The 17,956-nt window shown below is 46.7% G+C and overlaps 1 non-coding gene and 4 pseudogenes across 1 annotated transcript; all 5 read right to left on the bottom strand.

Annotated features, from left to right (window-relative positions):
• Positions 1-3,221: 3,221 nt before the first annotated feature.
• Positions 3,222-3,341, bottom strand: LOC141268077 (5S ribosomal RNA; annotated as a pseudogene).
• A 622-nt stretch (positions 3,342-3,963) lies between these two features.
• On the bottom strand, positions 3,964-4,082 carry LOC141266896 (5S ribosomal RNA). Its single transcript, XR_012320916.1, has one exon. It is a non-coding gene; the product is annotated as a 5S ribosomal RNA (ribosomal RNA).
• Positions 4,083-5,024: 942 nt separating this feature from the next.
• Positions 5,025-5,144, bottom strand: LOC141268725 (5S ribosomal RNA; annotated as a pseudogene).
• A 621-nt stretch (positions 5,145-5,765) lies between these two features.
• On the bottom strand, positions 5,766-5,884 carry LOC141269077 (5S ribosomal RNA; annotated as a pseudogene).
• Positions 5,885-6,815: 931 nt separating this feature from the next.
• LOC141267886 (5S ribosomal RNA) lies at positions 6,816-6,935 on the bottom strand (annotated as a pseudogene).
• Positions 6,936-17,956: the final 11,021 nt, after the last annotated feature.

Below are 17,956 nucleotides of genomic sequence, written 5' to 3' on the forward strand. Positions count from 1 at the left end.
TCTTATAGGGAAAAAAACAAAATCTGTAAGAAACAAATAAGAATAGCAAAAGAGGAGACAGAGAGACTAATTGCCAAGGAAAGTAAAACGAATCCCAACTGTTCTTTAACTATATAAACAGTAAAAGGATTAAAACTGATGGAGTTGGCCCATTGAAAAATAACCTGGGTAAAATCATAGAGGGCGATGAGGGTAAAGCAAACCTACTCAATAGCTTCTTCTCCACTGTTTTCACAAAAGAAAACAATTTATCGGAGGAAATGCAGAGTGATAAAGTAAACCCTCCGCTAAATATCACCCACCTAACCCAGGAGGAAGTTCAGAAACGCCTAAATAATATCAAAATAGACAAGTCACCAGGCCCAGATGGCATACACCCCCGGGTACTAAAAGAATTAAGTAATGTGATAGACAGACCGCTGTATCTTATATTCAAGCACTCTTTATGGACAGGGACTGTCCCACTAGACTGGCGCCAAGCAAATGTGGTACCAATATTCAAAAAGGGGTCTAAAAGTGACCCTGGGAACTATAGACCAGTAAGCTTAACGTCTGTTGTGGGTAAATTGTTTGAAGGATTTCTTAGAGATGCTATTGTAGAATATCTTAATGATAATAACTGTCTAACTCCATATCAACATGGATTCATGAGGGATCGCTCCTGCCAAACAAACCTGATGGCCTTCTACGAGGAGGTGAGCTCACAGCTGGATCGGGGAGAGTCAGTGGATGTTGTATACCTTGACTTCTCCAAAGCGTTTGATACCGTGCCACACAAAAGGTTGGTATATAAAATGAGAATGCTTGGTCTGGGGGATAATGTGTGCAAGTGGGTAAATAGCTGGCTGAGTGATAGAAAGCAGAGGGTGGTTATCAATGGAGTAAGCTCAGGGTGTGTCAGGGTTACTAGCGGGGTGCCTCAAGGGTCTGTCTTGGGCCCTATATTATTTAATATATTTATTAATGATCTAGTGGAAGGGTTGCATAGTAAAATAGCAATATTTGCAGATGATACTAAACTTTGTAAAGTAGTTAATACAGATGAGGATAGGGCACAGCTACAGGAGGATTTAGATAAATTGGGGAGTTGGGCCAAAAAATGGCAAATGGGGTTCAATGCCGATAAATCTAAGGTCATGCACATGGGAAAGAAAAACAGCAGTCACCCATACATATTAAATGGGAAACCGTTGGGGAAATCTGACATGGAGAAGGACCTGGGCGTCTTGGTTAATAGCAAATTAAATTGGAGTGCCCAGTGTCAGGCAGCAGCTGCGAAGGCAAATAGAGTCATGGCATGCATCAGAAGAGGAATAGGGGCATATGATGAGAACATTGTTCTTCCTCTGTATAAAGCGCTGGTAAGGCCGCACTTAGAATATTGTGCACAGTTCTGGGCTCCTGTGCTCAGGAAAGACATATTGGAGCTAGAGAGGGTACAAAGGAGGGCGACTAAGGTAATAAAGGGAATGGAGGGACTAGAATACCCAGAGAGGTTGTCAAAATTAGGCCTATTTACATTGGAAAAGAGAAGGCTTAGGGGAGACCTCATAAACATGTATAAATACATCAGGGGGCAGTACAGAGATCTCTCCCGTGACCTGTTTATACCAAGGATGGTGACAAAGACGAGGGGGCACACTATGCGTCTGGAGGAAAGGAGGTTCCTGCACCATCATAGAAGGGGATTCTTTACGGTCAGAGCCGTCTGACTCTGGAACTCTCTGGGAGAGGAAGTGGTGATGTCCAACTCACTTAAAGAGTTCAAGAGAGGCCTGGACGCCTTTCTTGAGAACAATAAAATTACATCTTATGCCTAGTTAATTAATCCAGGGATTTAATCTGACTGCCAGATTGGTGTCGGGAAGTGAATTTTTCCTCAATGATGTAAATTGGCCTATGCCGCATGTTTTTTTGTTGCCTTCCCCTGGATCAATGCTGCGGAATAGCTGCAGTGCACAAGAAATAGGCTGAACTGGATGGACGCTTGTCTTTTTTCGGCCTTATAAACTATGTAACTATGTAACTTTATAACTAATTATTGTATGTACCTGCTGCAATCTGATTCTTTTTAATAGACAATCCAAAAATAAATAGATACATTTTTTTATAAGAATATCGTGATATTGATACTTTGAGAAGTCCTCAGTAGAAAAAAATAATACAGAAAGAGTATTATTTTACAGTCTCCCACTCAAGTACTAACCAGGCCCGACCCTGCTTAGCTTCCAAGATTAGATGAGATCGGGCGTGTTCAGGGTGGTGTGGCCGTAGGCAGAGACAAGCCTCTCACTTGCTGCTTTTCTACTTTGACGTCTGGCTGCCGGCTGCCCTTTCCAGTGCTCAGCAAGACCAGGTCCTTTTGTGCTTTCCCTTCTCTTCAATTTTTTTGCTGGCTTCCTTAAAAGGTCTTGTAGACACAACGCCCCACTCAGAGCCGCTGAGCTCACTGATCGGCTGCAGCGCTGTCGACGGAACGTCAGCTTCACGACCAATGCCACAGGCCGGGAGCAGAGGCGGGACTCACCGGTAGACCCGGGTAGGGTGAGTAGAGCGCGGTTAGTTGCTTTCTAATAGCCTGCAGCCGGGGATTAACTTTTAATGAAAGGGAACAATCCCTTTGACTGTCTGCAGCGCGCCACACCTAGGAAGCGCACTCTCACACACAAGCCAGCATGCACACGTGCTCGCACGTGACAACACCCCCTATCTGCCCCTACAACCTCTCCGTCACCATGCGTAAAACTCTCCTGCCTGTTTTATGATTTCAGGGCCCTATCAGGAATCACCCACCCCCCCCTCCCCAATTTCTTCCGCACCTTCCTTGCCTTCCTTGCACTGAGGTTAGCTCTTTGGCAACCGTCTGGCTTGGTTACACAAGCTTCTTTGCAGAGATACATGTTACTTCTGCTGGCCCTCGCTAGACAGCCGGCATCCAAAACCTTCCGTGGGCACCTGCTGAAAGCCTGGCCCCTTCACGGCCCCGGGTGCTTTTAACGCCATCATTTCCACACGGCGAGCTGCGGAGTCAATAAGCACTCCTAGCCGTGACAAGGAGCTCGGTGTCAGGCCTGCGTGAAGGCGGCGGGGTAGCGTACTTAGCTGCCAACTGGCTCAGAGGCCTTGGGGCTTCCATCATCTAAGTTACTTTAGGTCGGTGTCCGGCAAGGCGCCGTTCCATGCTAGCCGAGCTGGGCAGTAGGGCAAAACGTCATCAAAATGGTCTACAGCACCCGGTGTTCCCAGGAGGTCTCCCATCCAAGTACTGTCTGAGCTCAGCCCTGCTTTGCTTCCGAGATCAGACGAGATCGGGCGTATCCAAGGTGGTATGGCCAGTAGACGCTGCTTGATCCATCGCCCGGCCAGCCTTTCTGAGGATCGCTTGATGGCGAGCAATCTGGCCGTGACAGGGCGGGCTCCGAAGGGTCCATGCAAAGGCTGTGCCGTCCCTACAGGTGTGGTTTGTTTAGCAGTGATTCACCCGCCGCATCAGGTGTCTTCAAAAATGTCTCGGCGCAGGGTCTCCTGCAGACTAAACCCTTCATCGTGGTAATGTGACAGAAAGAGCAAGCTGGACCCGTAACTTGGGGGCGGAGCGAGACGTCCAGGGGTGAATGAAGGAAGAGGGTGAGATGGTTGCCATTGACTTTGAGCTGCTCTTCAGGGGGGATGGTCGTGTTGCCTGCAAAGGTCTTCTGCTTGGGGTTACCGGTTGTTGCCTCCAGCCACACGGGAGATGCTGGTCCTGGTGAAAAGGAGCCTAGTATTAAAAGTAAAGAAGCAAGAAATGCTGGAGGCCCACGGTGATCAGAAGGATGCTGGTATTTTGCAGAGATGAAATAGCGCAAGAGAGAAAGCAAATGAAAAAAAGAAAAGAGAATGAATGTGTGCACTTGTGAAAGGGAATGGAAAAAAGGCATAGAAGAGAGTGACCCCTGCTGGTGGAAGGAAGGAAAAAGCAAAAGCCTACAGCACCTGGTATTCCCAGGTGGTCTCCCATCCAAGTACTAACCAGGCCCAACTCTGCTTAGTTTCTGAGATCAGATGAGATCGGGCGAGTTCAGGGTGGTGTGGCTGTAAGCAGAGAAAAGCCTCTCACTTGCTGCTTTTCTACTTTGACGTCTGGCTGCCGGCTGCCCTTTCCAGTGCTCAGCAAGACCAGGTCCTTTTGTGCTTTCCTTTCTCTTCAATTTTTTTGCTGGCTTCCTTAAAAGGTCTTGTAGACAGAACGCCCCACTCAGAGCCACTGAGCTCACTGATCGGCTGCAGCGCTGTCGACGGAACATCAGCTTCACGGCCAATGCCACAGGCCGGGAGCAGAGGCGAGACTCACCGGTAGAACCGGGTAGGGTGAGTAGAGCGCGGTTAGTTGCTTTCTAATTGCCTGCAGCCGGGGATTAACTTTTAATGAAAGGGAACAATCCCTTTGACTGTCTGCAGCGCGCCACACCTAGGAAGCGCACTCTCACACACAAGCCAGCATGCACACGTGCTCGCTCATGACAACACCCCCTATCTGCCCCTACAACCTCTCCGTCACCATGCGTCAGACTCTCCTGCCTGTTTTATGATTTCAGAGCCCTAGCAGGAATCACACCCCCCCTCCCCAATTCCTTCCGCACCTTCCTTGCCTTCCTTGCACTGAGGTTAGCTCTTTGTCAGCCGTCTGCCTTGGCTACACAAGCTTCTTTGCAGTGAAACATGTTACTTCTGCTGGACCTCGCTAGACGGCCGGCATCCAAAACCTTCCCTGGGCACCTGCTGAAAGCCTGGCCCCTTCACGGTCCCGGGTGCTTTTAATGCCATCATTTCCACACTTCGAGCTGCGGAGTCAATAAGCACTCCTAGCCGTGGCAAGTAGCTCGGTGTCAGGCCTGCGAGAAGGCGGCGGGGTAGCGTACTTAGCTGCCAACTGGCTCAGAGGCCTTGGGGCTTCCATCATCTAAGTTACTTAAGGTCGGTGTCCGGCAAGGCGCCGTTCCATGCTAGCCGAGCTGGGCAGTAGGGCAAAACGTCATCAAAATGGTTTACAGCACCTGGTGTTCCCAAGAGGTCTCCCATCCAAGTACTGTCCGAGCCCAGCCCTGCTTTGCTTTCCAGATCAGATGAGATCGGGCGTATCCAAGGTGGTATGGCCAGTAGACGCTGCTCAATCCATCGCCCGGCCAGCCTTTCTCAGGATCTCTTGGTTGCGAGCAATCTGGCCGTGACAGGGCGGGCTCCGAAGGGTCCATGCAAAGGCTGTGCCGTCCCTACAGGTGTGGTTTGTTTAGCAGTGATTCACCCGCTGCATCAGGTGTCTTCAAAAATGTCTCGGCGCAGGGTCTCCTGCAGGCTAAACCCTTCATTGCGGTAATGTGACAGAAAGAGCAAGCTGGACCCCTAACTTGGGGGCGGAGCGAGACGTCCAGGGGTTAATGAAGGAAGAGGGTGAGATGGTTGCCAGTGACTTTGAGCTGCTCTTCAGGGGGGAAGGTCGTGTTGCCTGCAAAGGTCTTCTGCTTGGGGTTACCAGTGGTTGCCTCCAGCCACGCGGGAGACGCTGGTCCTGGTGAAAAGGAGCCTAGTATTAAAAGTAAAGAAGCAACAATGCTGGAGGCCCACGGTGATCAGAAGGATGCTGGTATTTTGCAGAGATGAAATAGCGCAAGAGAGAAAGCAAATGAAAAAAAGAAAAGAGAATGAATGTGTGCACTTGTGAAAGGGAATAGAAAAAAGGCACAGAAGAGAGTGCCCCCTGCTGGTGGAAGGAAAGAAAAAGCAAAAGCCTACAGCACCTTTTAGTCCCAGGTGGTCTCGCATCCAAGTACTAACAAGGCCCGACACTGCTTAGCTTCCAAGATCAGACGAGATCAGGCGTGTTCAGGGTGGTGTGGCCGTAGGCAGAGACAAGCCTCTCACTTGCTGCTTTTCTACTTTGACGTCTGGCTGCCTGCTGCCCTTTCCAGTGCTCAGCAAGACCAGGTCCTTTTGTGCTTTCCCTTCTCTTCAATTTTTTTGCTGGCTTCCTTAAAAGGTCTTGTAGACACAACGCCCCACTCAGAGCCGCTGAGCTCACTGATCGGCTGCAGCGCTGTCGACGGAACGTCAGCTTCACGGCCAATGCCACAGGCCGGGAGCAGAGGCGAGACTCACCGGTAGACCCGGGTAGGGTGAGTAGAGCGCGGTTAGTTGCTTTCTAATAGCCTGCAGCCGGGGATTAACTTTAATGAAAGGGAACAATCCCTTTGACTGTCTGCAGCGTGCCACACCTAGGAAGCGCACTCTCACACACAAGCCAGCATGCACACGTGCTCGCACGTGACAACACCCCCTATCTGCCCCTACATCCTTTCCGTCACCATGCGTCAGACTCTCCTGCCTGTTTTATGATTTCAGGGCCCTAGCAGGAATCACCCCACCCTACCCAATTCCTTCCGCACCTTCCTTGCACTGAGGTTAGCTCTTTGTCAGCCGTCTGGCTTGGTTACACAAGCTTCTTTGCAGAGAAACATGTTACTTCTGCTGGCCCTCGCTAGGCGGCCGGCATCCAAACCCTTCCCTGGGAACCTGCAGAAAGCCTGGCCCCTTCACGGCCCCGGGTGCTTTTAACGCCATCATTTCCACACAGCGAGCTGCGGAGTCAATAAGCACTCCTAGCTGTGGCAAGGAGCTCGGTGTCAGGCGTGCGTGAAGGCGGCGGAGTAGCGTACTTAGCTGCCAACTGGCTCAGAGGCCTTGGGGCTTCCATAATCTAAGTTACTTAAGGTCGGTGTCCGGCAAGGCGCCGTTCCATGCTAGCCGAGCTGGGCAGTAGGGCAAAACGTCATCAAAATGGTCTACAGCACCCGGTGTTCCCAGGAAGTCTCCCATCCAAGTACTGTCCGAGCCCAGCCCTGCTTTGCTTCTGAGATCAGACGAGATCGGGCGTATCCAAGGTGGTATGGCCAGTAGACGCTGCTTGATCCATCGCCCGGCCAGCCTTTCTCAGGATCGCTTGGTGGCGAGCAATCTGGCCGTGACGGGGCGGGCTCCGAAGGGTCCATGCAAAGGCTGTGCCATCCCTACAGGTGTGGTTTATTTAGCAGTGATTCACCCGCCGCATCAGGTGTCTTCAAAAATGTCTCGGCGCAGGGTCTCCTGCAGGCTAAACCCTTCATCGCGGTAATGTGACAGAAAGAGCAAGCTGGACCCGTAACTTGGGGGCGGAGCGAGACGTCCAGGGGTGAATGAAGGAAGAGGGTGAGATGGTTGCCAGTGACTTTGAGCTGCTCTTCAGGGGGGAGGGTCGTGTTGCCTGCAGAGTCCTTCTGCTTGGGGTTACGGGTGGTTGCCTCCAGCCACCCGGGAGACGCTGGTCCTGGTGAAAAGGAGCCTAGTATTAAAAGTAAAGAAGCAACAATGCTGGAGGCCCACGGTGATCAGAAGGATGCTGGTATTTTGCAGAGATGAAATAGCGCAAGAGAGAAAGCAAATGAAAAAAAGAAAAGAGAATGAATGTGTGCACTTGTGAAAGGGAATGGAAAAAAGGCATAGAAGAAAGTGCCCCCTGCTGGTGGAAGGAAGGAAAAAGCAAAAGCCTACAGCACCTGGCATTCCCAGGCGGTCTCTGTTAAATGGTTAATTATGGAAATTCATTTGGAATGTTAATCGATAATCATTTTTCTGAGTTCTATGCCTCAGCCATCGTGCCTAATTGACATGCGCTATTTGTGTGTGTATATTTGGTTCACTACCATATGTAGAACAGGTGTCCATACGACTGGCTATAAAAGCCCATGGTACAGAAAGGGGGGGCTCTCTTGCTCTGCCCACCCCACAAGACACAGAATCTTCATGCTGAGAAGCAGATGACATGTAGGCCTGGACACATGCTGGACAAAGACATGATTTACCAGCCAGGATCCAAGGAAAGATGGGTGAATCTCAACAATTAAGCTAATTATGGACAAATGGACAATTACTTTATAACTAATTATTGTATGTACCTGCTGCAATCTGATTCTTTTTAATGGACAATCCAAGAATAAATAGATACATTTTTTATAAGAATATCGTGATATTGATACTTTGAGAAGTCCTCAGTAGAAAAAAAATAATACAGGAAGAGTATTATTTTACAATGGTGAGCCAGCCAGTCCTGTTTTTTTGTTTTTTAAATTAAGTAAGTGAATTTCTTCCGTGAACAAGGGGGGAGTCCTGACGAGCTGAACAGCTGTTGTTCACGTGTCAGTAAATTCACTAGTTTGTCACGAGAAGCAGAAAGGACCTACAGACTGAGGAAAGACAGGAAGCAGAGGTACTAACAAGGAACAGAATCACACAGGAAAAGAATCAGACGAACTGAAGACAGGACGTGCTGATAAAGAGAAGCCAAGGAATCTTAAGGTAAGCAAAATATAGATATAATTTCTTCTTTTGCTAAACAAAGTAATATTAATTTCAAAGTTAATGTAGGAGATGACATAGAAGTTTTGTGGCTCAGTTAATACAAAGAATGTGAATTGCAGAATTTACAGTTAACTTCTAAATTGGTAAATAGAGACTAACAGAAATTGAGAAATATTCTACATTTGGTAGATTTTTTTCATAGGCTTGTGCTAGAGATGTCTAAGCAGGAAAATAGTGTAGAAGTGTCAGACGGTGATACTGATTCTGACTGTAATGTGGAAAATGAACAAGAAGTAAGACACGTGTCTGTAACTGAAGGTGACCTTGGGTCTGACCAAGAGACGGACATACAGAAACCTGACATGGGAGGAGATATGACTGACATACGAGAAACCGACATACTAGGTGATGTGGGAGGAGACGTGAGTGACGTAGGAGGAACAGACGTACAAGAGCCACTAAAAATATCAGAGAATTCTGGAATTACCCAGGCTCAACTCCAAATTAAAATCAGGAAAAATTTGCTGAAATTATACAAAATCATGCCAAAATACGATGTCAAAATCCATGCCTGTAGAAATTCAGAGACATTTGAGAGCTTCTCTGATAAGTTTGATTTATCCAATGAGGCGAGGAATCAATTATTTAAAATATGGATTCCTGTGACATTGTCCACACGTTTACATTTAATGCCCTGTGAAAATGACTCTCCTAATGGATGGGAAAATGATTCGGACAGATTAAGATATTTGATTTATTGTGTCACAAAGGATTTTCCCAACATAGAAGATCTGCAGAAACTAAGGATTGGTAGGAAGGAATGTACATATACATTCATGTCCATATTTGAACGGTTGTACAAAGCTCTCATCAAAAATGGAAAAGTACAACATATGATAACAACTTTTGTACAAAAATTCAAATTCCTAAATTCAGTTTCCCAAGTTATGGCATCACAAAAATATTCATTATTTGAATGTGCGCAAATGCTGGATTTTGTTAGAAAACATGAGAATCGTGAAAAGAAAATAAATCAAGCTAAATTTATAAAACCAGGAAAGGTAAAATCTTACCAAAAGCCAATATCAAACTCTCCTAGACTGAGTCATCCCCATAGTGAACTCTATCAAATACGCAGAAGATTTCATATATGTTATAAGCCATATCAGCCAGTGCAAAGATCCATCTCTCCACAGAATGAGTTAATTCTCAGTCAGAACTGTGATTCTCTAAAAAGGAAAATGGCTGAAACTGATGGACAGAGACAGGTGAGACGACCAACTCACTGTGACGTCATGGAATGTGGACAGAAGAACAGGCAGTTCTCTGAGGTTTTGAAGGATAGAAAAATGTCTTTCCTAAATTGGGCGTTCCTGGAGATATTTGAGAGAGACAGAAGATTTGGTTTAGGGAGTGGCTAAGGAAAAACAGTAATTATAATGTTGTATCAAAATGTAATACAATGTCTCAATATTTATTTATAATCTTATACAGTAAAATTGTAGTTACATAGTTTCTAATAGTTCATATATATATATGTATATATATATATATATATATATACACTTGTCTAAGTCGAGATTGCGTATAATTGTATTTATATATACTTTTATAAAATATATATATATATATATACATATTAATTAATAATTAGAACTTCATATATATAACTTTAAGTCGCAATATTTTGAATTACATTAGAACCAACCAATATATGTATAAGATATTTAAATAATTCTGTTTCTGTATGAATTTGATATTTAATTTTATTTTCTTATATTTCCTTAGAGTTTTCATTCCAAAGCAGGATTTGATCAAAGAACTCTAAAATGGATTTATTTCTTTATTCACACAGGAAGTGAAAAAATTGCATGATTTTATGTGTATAACATTTTAAAATAATAACAATATATCTAGTTGAACTATAATATATATGTAATACTTATTAATTCTTTTGTGTTGCTAATATTTTCTGTGCATGAAGTGTTCGTGCAAATTAAAGTAGCTTTACAGCATGACGTGTGACAGCTGCGGCCTTTGAACTTTGAGCTAATAGTATAGGATCCCATTCATTCTATTTTCAACTGATGTAACTTAAGACCGGGCAGCCAGTGAAAAAAGAATCTAAGACAAGAGTTTTTTCAAGTGTCTGAAATTCCAGTGACTTACTCTCATATTATATAATATGTACTTGGGGAATATTCAAAGAAATATAAAGATATTCAATTGATATGGCAATGCGCATTAATAAATTGGGATACAACAATTTTGGGTTAAATATATATATATATATATCTAAAACTTCATATGTGGAATGTTTGAGTTGAACAGATCTGTGAATGTCAGAGTGAAGGTGACAGATGAGTAAATCAGCAGCTGCTAAGTGTGATTGATGTGACAGAGGCCTCGTATGCTTGTATGTTTAAAAAAAAAAAATGTTTCTTTATGTGAAGGTACAAAAATATATTTAATTCTGAGGAAATTATAATACATAATTAGGTATTATCTACATATACAGTATATATTTCTATAATTCTTTAATAATTATTATTTCTTGATTTAACTAATAGTGTATAAGGGCAACCACACATCAAAATGGTTTACAAAGCAAATTTATATTTAGAATAATTTTCCACATGATAATATTCTTGAATAACTATAATATTATTTTTAATGGTTACCTAAATAGGTACACACCTCTCTTTAGTCAAATCTATGCTACTCATCAATATGAAATTTATGCACAATATTTCTAGAAGAATAATTATTTTTAATTGGGTTCTGATATATACATAAATTTTATAAAATAATATTTTTGGTATTAAGGGGGAAAATGTGTTTTTGATCCTGATTACATAATCACTTTTGATCAATACTTATTTTCCACACATTTTAATAAAGAAGAAATAATAATAAGGTACTATGGTATAATTAAGAAGGGTATTACATGCAAAGTTGCATAATTTAATATTTTTTGGTGGTACAAGGTTATGACAAATATGAAATCATCCAGATAATGGAGATATAAGGGTATTTTTTATGGAGAATATAATTACTCTGCATTTGTCATTAAAATTTAAAGGCCTTATTTTTATTTTTATTATTTTTACTCTTAATTTTATTTTTCATTTTTAAAATTTTATTCTTACTTTATACTTCTTATTTTTCTAGTTTTTCATTTTTTAATTCTCATTTGATTTTATTTGAGTTCAATATCTCAATTGAGAAAACACATCAATATTTAATAAAGTAATGTCTAATACAAGAGTATTGCTTCATTAAATATATATTGCTAAGGAAAAAAATGTTTACATTTTCTGAGTAAACACAGCAATTCATTCATTCATTTATTCATTTATTCATTCATTCATTCATTCATATGTTCATATATTTATTCATTTTGGTTCAGGAGTATACATTCTTTGATATTATTGGTTTAATAAAGATATAAAAACTTGTTTTTTCAAAATACACTGACACCTATGGGTTGGAAAAGGTAATTACACCTATGACATAAAAATGTTCTATCATATGGAGAACTTGATTGATAATGAATTATTATCTATTATTGTTTATTATTCCAAACATAATTTATTTTAATATTTTGATAATAATTAGATGGATATTACTGATTGCTATGGTACGCTGTGAAATTATAGGTTAGGAAAAAATGCCAGATTTGGTATCAGATTAGGGAATGAAGACTTCAATCAAGACATCGCAATTATGAATTCTATCTTAATAAAGACTTTTAATTTTTATAAATCAAAGAGATTCTCAAAAGTTACAAGAAGAAGCAACTGATATCCGGACGTCTCAGAAGGTAACAGGTGTGAATGCTGAGTGTTATAATAGACTGTGTCCATTACATACAATACAATTCACACCACTGATCACCAGGACGGCAGAGGACGATGATCCTATATGTACTGTGTTGTGTTCAAGTTTCATCACGTTCCAGTGGTTTCTTATCACCTGCAACGCTTCAATGAAAGCTGGTGAACAGGTAATACCTGGCATATGTGTCCTGTATATAAAGGACTGAGTACTGGTTATGGTGCTATATAAAGCAGGAAAGTGTCAAGTTAACCCTTGCTTTACTGACCAAAGACGTCACATCTGTTCCAAAAGTGACACGACACCAGTGCGGACACACGGAAGATTCCAAAGACGATCCAACGTAAGTCCAGGTGACGCTGCACAGATATTAAAGCTACATTTCATCCATGGACTTTGTTTTCTTATCAACTGACACACATGATCTTTCCAATAAAGAGTACAGTTTATGGACTGAACAATAATGAGCACAATTATGGACTGTACAATATCTACATGCTGTAATTTATTTCAAAGGAGTTTTTGTAACGGGTCTGGGAGGCGGAACCTCTGAGCTACTATACAAGGGGGCGGTCCTTGTAAGGGAGCGGGTGTCGACCAGGCAGGCAGTCACAGCAAGTGACCGGGACAGTCTCTGGAAGAACGGGCTGGAGGTCACGGCAAGTGACCGGGGCAGTCTCTGGGTGAACGGGCTGGAGGTCACGGCAAGTGACCGGGGCAGTCTCTGGGTGAACGGGCTGGAGGTCACGGCAATTGACCGGGGCAGTCTCTGGGTGAACGGGCTGGAGATCACGGCAAGTGACCGGGACAGTCTCTGGGTGAATGGGCTGGAGGTCACGGCAAGTGACCGGGGCAGTCTCTGGGTGAACGGGCTGGAGGTCACGGCAAGTGACCGGGGCAGTCTCTAGGTAAAGGGTAGGTACGACCTGTGATGGCTGAAGGTAGGCTCCAGGTAGGCTAGCAAGGCAGATGGAGGATGTGTGCTCCCAGGTGAGCAAGCGAGAGTCTCTGGAATAGCAGGTGGTCACAGCACGTGACGGCGAAGCCTCCAGGTAGGCAAGCAGGCAGGTAGCGGAGAAGCGCTCCCAGGTGAGCGGGCAAGAGTCTCTGGAATAGCTGGTGGTCACAGCACGTGACGGCGGAGCCTCCGGGCTGGCAAGCAGGCAGGTAGCGGAGAAGCGCTCCCAGGTGAGCGGGCAGGAGTCTCTGGAATAGCTGGTGGTCACAGCACGTGACGGCGGAGCCTCCGGGCTGGCAAGCAGGCAGGTAGCGGAGAAGCGCTCCCAGGTGAGCAGGCAAGAGTCTCTGGAATAGCTGGTGGTCACAGCACGTGACGGCAGAGCCTCCGGGCAGGCAAGCAGGCAGGTAGCGGAGGAGCGCTCCCAGGTGAGCGGGCAAGCTGGTCCATAGACAGACTGACAGGAGTAGAAAGGCAGACCGTCGGACCTCAGGCTAGCAAGCAGGTAGCAGGAATAACTGGCAGGAAACAGACAGCAAACTGGCAGGACTCTGGCAGGAATCAGGCAGGTAACTGGCAGGTAACTGGCAACGGGACCTGAGGGCTGAAGCAGAGTAGAACAGTGCAACAACATTGCTCGGTCACCTCCATTTTGGAGGAGGTGCCTTATATATGGTGAAGTCCTCCGGCCATTGGCCAGGGACTCCTTAGGACGGCGCGCGCGCGCTCTCCCTCCCTCTTAAAGGGGCCGCGCCCTAAGCACAGTGGCCGGGAGGGAGCGCGCGCTGCCAGCAGAGCGGGAGGAGGACGCCGGGCACGGAGCAGGGAGGTGAGGGGAACAGCGTCCCTGCCTAGCAGAGGGCAGGGACGCCGGCGCTACAGTACCCCCCCCTTTAGGCCCCCCCTTTTTTAGGCCAGACAGAAATTTAGCAAGGATAAGAGGGGCATGGATGTTCTCCCGGGGCTCCCATGTTCTCTCCTCAGGACCAAACCCCTTCCAATCTACTAGAAAAAAGGTCTTTCCTCTTACCCTTTTGGTGGCAAGAATGTTCTCTACCTCAAACTCGTCCTCAGCAGAAACCGGAGCAGGAGGCGTACCTGTAGACTTGGAAAAGAGTTAAGTACCACAGGTTTGAGGAGAGATACATGGAAGGAGTTAGGGATCCGTAAGTTGGCCGGGAGTTTCAATTTATAGGCCACCGGGTTGATCTGACTGATGACCTCCAGGGGGCCGATGAACCGAGGCCCTAACTTGTAAGAAGGTATCTTGAGTCGGACATATTTAGATGAGAGCCAGACTTTATCTCCGGGACGAAATTGTGGAGGATCCATGCGTTTTTTGTCAGCGTGTCTTCTCATCCGTTCGGACGACTGAAGGACTGCGGATCGGGTACTCTCCCAAATGGAGGAAAATTTGCCAACGAGAGATTCCGCAGCCGGGTTGTCCACAGAGGTGGAGACAGCAAAAGGAATCCGAGGATGCTGACCGAAGACTACAAAAAACGGGGATTTGGAGGAGGATTCGCTCTCGTGATTGTTATAAGAGAACTCGGCCCATGGTAGGAGATCCACCCAGTCTGAATGATGGGCATTAACGAAGTGCCGGAGGTAACTGGTCAGGTTCTGATTGATCCGCTCCACTTGACCATTGGACTGTGGGTGGTAAGCGGAAGAGAAGTCCAGGGTGACGTCTAGCAGTTTACAAGTGGCTCTCCAGAAGCGTGAGGTGAACTGTACCCCACGATCCGACACGATGTGGAGGGGCAGGCCATGAAGACGGAAGATGTGACGAATAAAGTCTTTAGCTAGCTCGGGTGCAGACGGGAGGCCTGGCAGGGGAACGAAATGAGCCATCTTGGAGAAGCGGTCAGCGACCACCCAAATGACCGTACAACCGGCAGAGACTGGGAGGTCTGTTATAAAGTCCATTGCTATATGCTGCCAGGGGGCAGCAGGTACTGGGAGCGGAAGGAGGCGACCGGCTGGCAGATGTCTCGGAACCTTGTTGCGGGCGCAGGACACACAGGCAGAAACAAAGTCTATTACGTCCTTGTGCAGGGTAGGCCACCAGTAGTGCCGGGTAATAAGCTGGAGGGTCTTTTTTTGACCGGCATGGCCAGCCAGTTTAGACGAGTGACCCCAGTGAAGGATCTTCTCCCGATCAGGTACTGATACGAACGTCTTTCCGGGAGGGAGACGATTTAGACTCACGGGAGCCACCTGCATTACTCTGGCGGGATCGATGATGTGTTTCGGATCTTCCTCGAGATCAGACACCAGAATGGATCGAGACAAGGCGTCCGCCTTGACGTTTTTGTCAGCCGGGCGAAAATGAAGAACAAAATCAAAGCGGGCAAAAAACAAGGACCACCGGGCTTGGCGCGGGTTAAGTCTCTGGGCATGCTGGAGGTAAGCCAAGTTCTTGTGGTCCGTGTAAATTATTACCGGGTGAAGAGCCCCCTCGAGCAGGTAACGCCACTCCTCCAATGCCAGTTTGATGGCCAATAACTCTCGGTCTCCTATGGAATAATTGCGCTCTGAGGAGGAGAAGAGTTTAGAGAAGAAGCCGCAAGTTACCATCCTCCCGGAAGATGATTTTTGAGTAAGTACCGCTCCGGCTCCAGAGGAGGAGGCGTCAACTTCCAGGAAGAACTGCTTGTTGCCGTCCGGGCGATGCAGCACCGGGGCGGAAGAGAAGGCCTGTTTTAAGGAAAGAAAGGCCTCCTCTGCTTCGGGCGGCCACTCTTTGGGATTAGTACCCTTACGGGTGAGCGCGGAAATTGGGGCAGTCCGGGAAGAGAAGTGTGGTATGAAGAGGCGGTAGTAGTTGGCGAAGCCCAGGAACCGCTGAATGGCCTTCAACCCCTCCGGTCGAGGCCATTTCTCGATGGCAGACAGTTTCTCTGGATCCATTCGTAGGCCGGTCTGAGAAATAATGTAGCCCAAAAACGGAAGCGAGGTCTGCTCAAAGAGGCACTTCTCGTATTTAGCGAAGAGGTGATTCTGCCTGAGCCTGAGCAGGACCTGACGAACGTCCCTCCGGTGAGTCTGGAGATCCGGAGAGAAGACCAAGATGTCGTCCAGGTACACTACTACGCAGGAGTAGAGAAGGTCCCGGAAGATGTCATTGACTAACTCTTGAAAGACGGCAGGAGCGTTACAGAGACCAAAGGGCATTACCAGATATTCATAGTGGCCGTCCCGGGTGTTGAATGCCGTCTTCCATTCATCCCCCTGACGGATACGAACCAGGTTGTATGCCCCACGGAGGTCCAGTTTGGTGAAGATTCTAGCCCCTCTCAGACGATCAAATAACTCCGGAATGAGCGGAAGGGGGTACTTATTCTTCACCGTGATTTGGTTAAGGCCTCTATAGTCTATACAGGGACGGAGAGAGCCGTCCTTCTTTTTTACGAAGAAGAAGCCTGCTCCCGCCGGGGAGGTAGATTTCCGGATGAATCCCCTGGCCAGATTCTCCTCAATATATTCGGACATCGACCGGGTCTCAGCAGTGGATAATGGATAAATACGCCCACGGGGAGGAGTAGTACCGGGTAACAGGTCGATAGGGCAGTCGTATGGTCTATGAGGGGGTAGCGTCTCTGCTTCCTTTTTATTAAAGACATCAGCATAAGACCAATAAGGAATCGGAAGTCCAGGTAGATTAGCTGGGGTAGGAGAAGGACGGACGGGATGGACGGGAACCAGACAGGTCTTATGGCAGTCCTGTCCCGAGCGAAGGACTTCTCCGGTCTGCCAGTCAAGCACGGGTGCATGTCTCTGGAGCCAAGGTAGACCTAGCAAGAGGGCGTGAGAGAGTCCAGGCAGAACATGAAAGGAGATACTCTCAGAATGCAGCATTCCCACCTGCAGAGTAATGGATTCGGTGATGAGTTGGATGGGGCGTGGTAAGAGACCCCCATCCACGGCAGCAACAGACAAGGGTACAGCCCGAGGTTTGGTGGGGATGCGGTATTTCTCTACCAGGGACTGTGAAATAAGATTCCCGGCTGCTCCAGAGTCCAGTTGGGCTAGTTCGAAATAACGGTTCTCCCCGCAGACGATTGAAACTGACAGCAGCAGAGATCTAGAGGATTTATTCTTGTCTAGGTCGACCTCTCTGAGCGAACCTAGACACAGGCGTTTCCCGACCTCTCTGGGCAGGCACGGATCCGGTGCTCCTTACTGCCACAGTAGAAGCAGCTCCCCTCGGCACGGCGTAAGTCCTGACGGGTTTTGACCATCTTGGTCTGGTCGACCTGCATAGACTCAGGAGAGTGTACCTGGGGAGAGATGGAGGGAGTGACGGGTCTCTGAAAGGTAGGAGCTAGACGTGGAAACCTCCTCTCACGGGTGACCTCTTTGGCACGCTCCTGGAACCGTAGGTCAATCCGGGTGGCAAGAGTTATTAGGTCATCGAGAGTGGTAGGAATGTCCCGACCGGCAAGTTCATCTTTAATACGGCCGGACAGACCCTCCCAGAAGACGGATACCAGAGCGTCGTTATCCCAGGCCAGCTCCGAGGCAAGGGTACGGAACCGTATGGCATATTGGCCCACGGTGAGACTTCCCTGACGGAGGCGTAGCAGAGATGATGCGGATGAGGTCTTCCGTCCGGGTTCGGCGAAGACTTTCCGGAAAGCCGTGAGGAAGGCAGGCAAGTCGGACACCAGGGGGTCTCCTCTCTCCCATAGAGGATTTAGCCAGGCCAGGGCCTCCCCGCTGAGATGGGACATGATGAAGGCAATTTTGGCCCAGTCGGAGTTTAACTGGTGGGACAATAGTTCAAAG

This window comes from Phyllobates terribilis, unplaced genomic scaffold (genome assembly GCF_046119375.1).
Source record: "Phyllobates terribilis strain yellow unplaced genomic scaffold, ASM4611937v1 Scaffold_4__5_contigs__length_816908805, whole genome shotgun sequence".
Lineage (NCBI taxonomy): Eukaryota > Metazoa > Chordata > Amphibia > Anura > Dendrobatidae > Phyllobates > Phyllobates terribilis.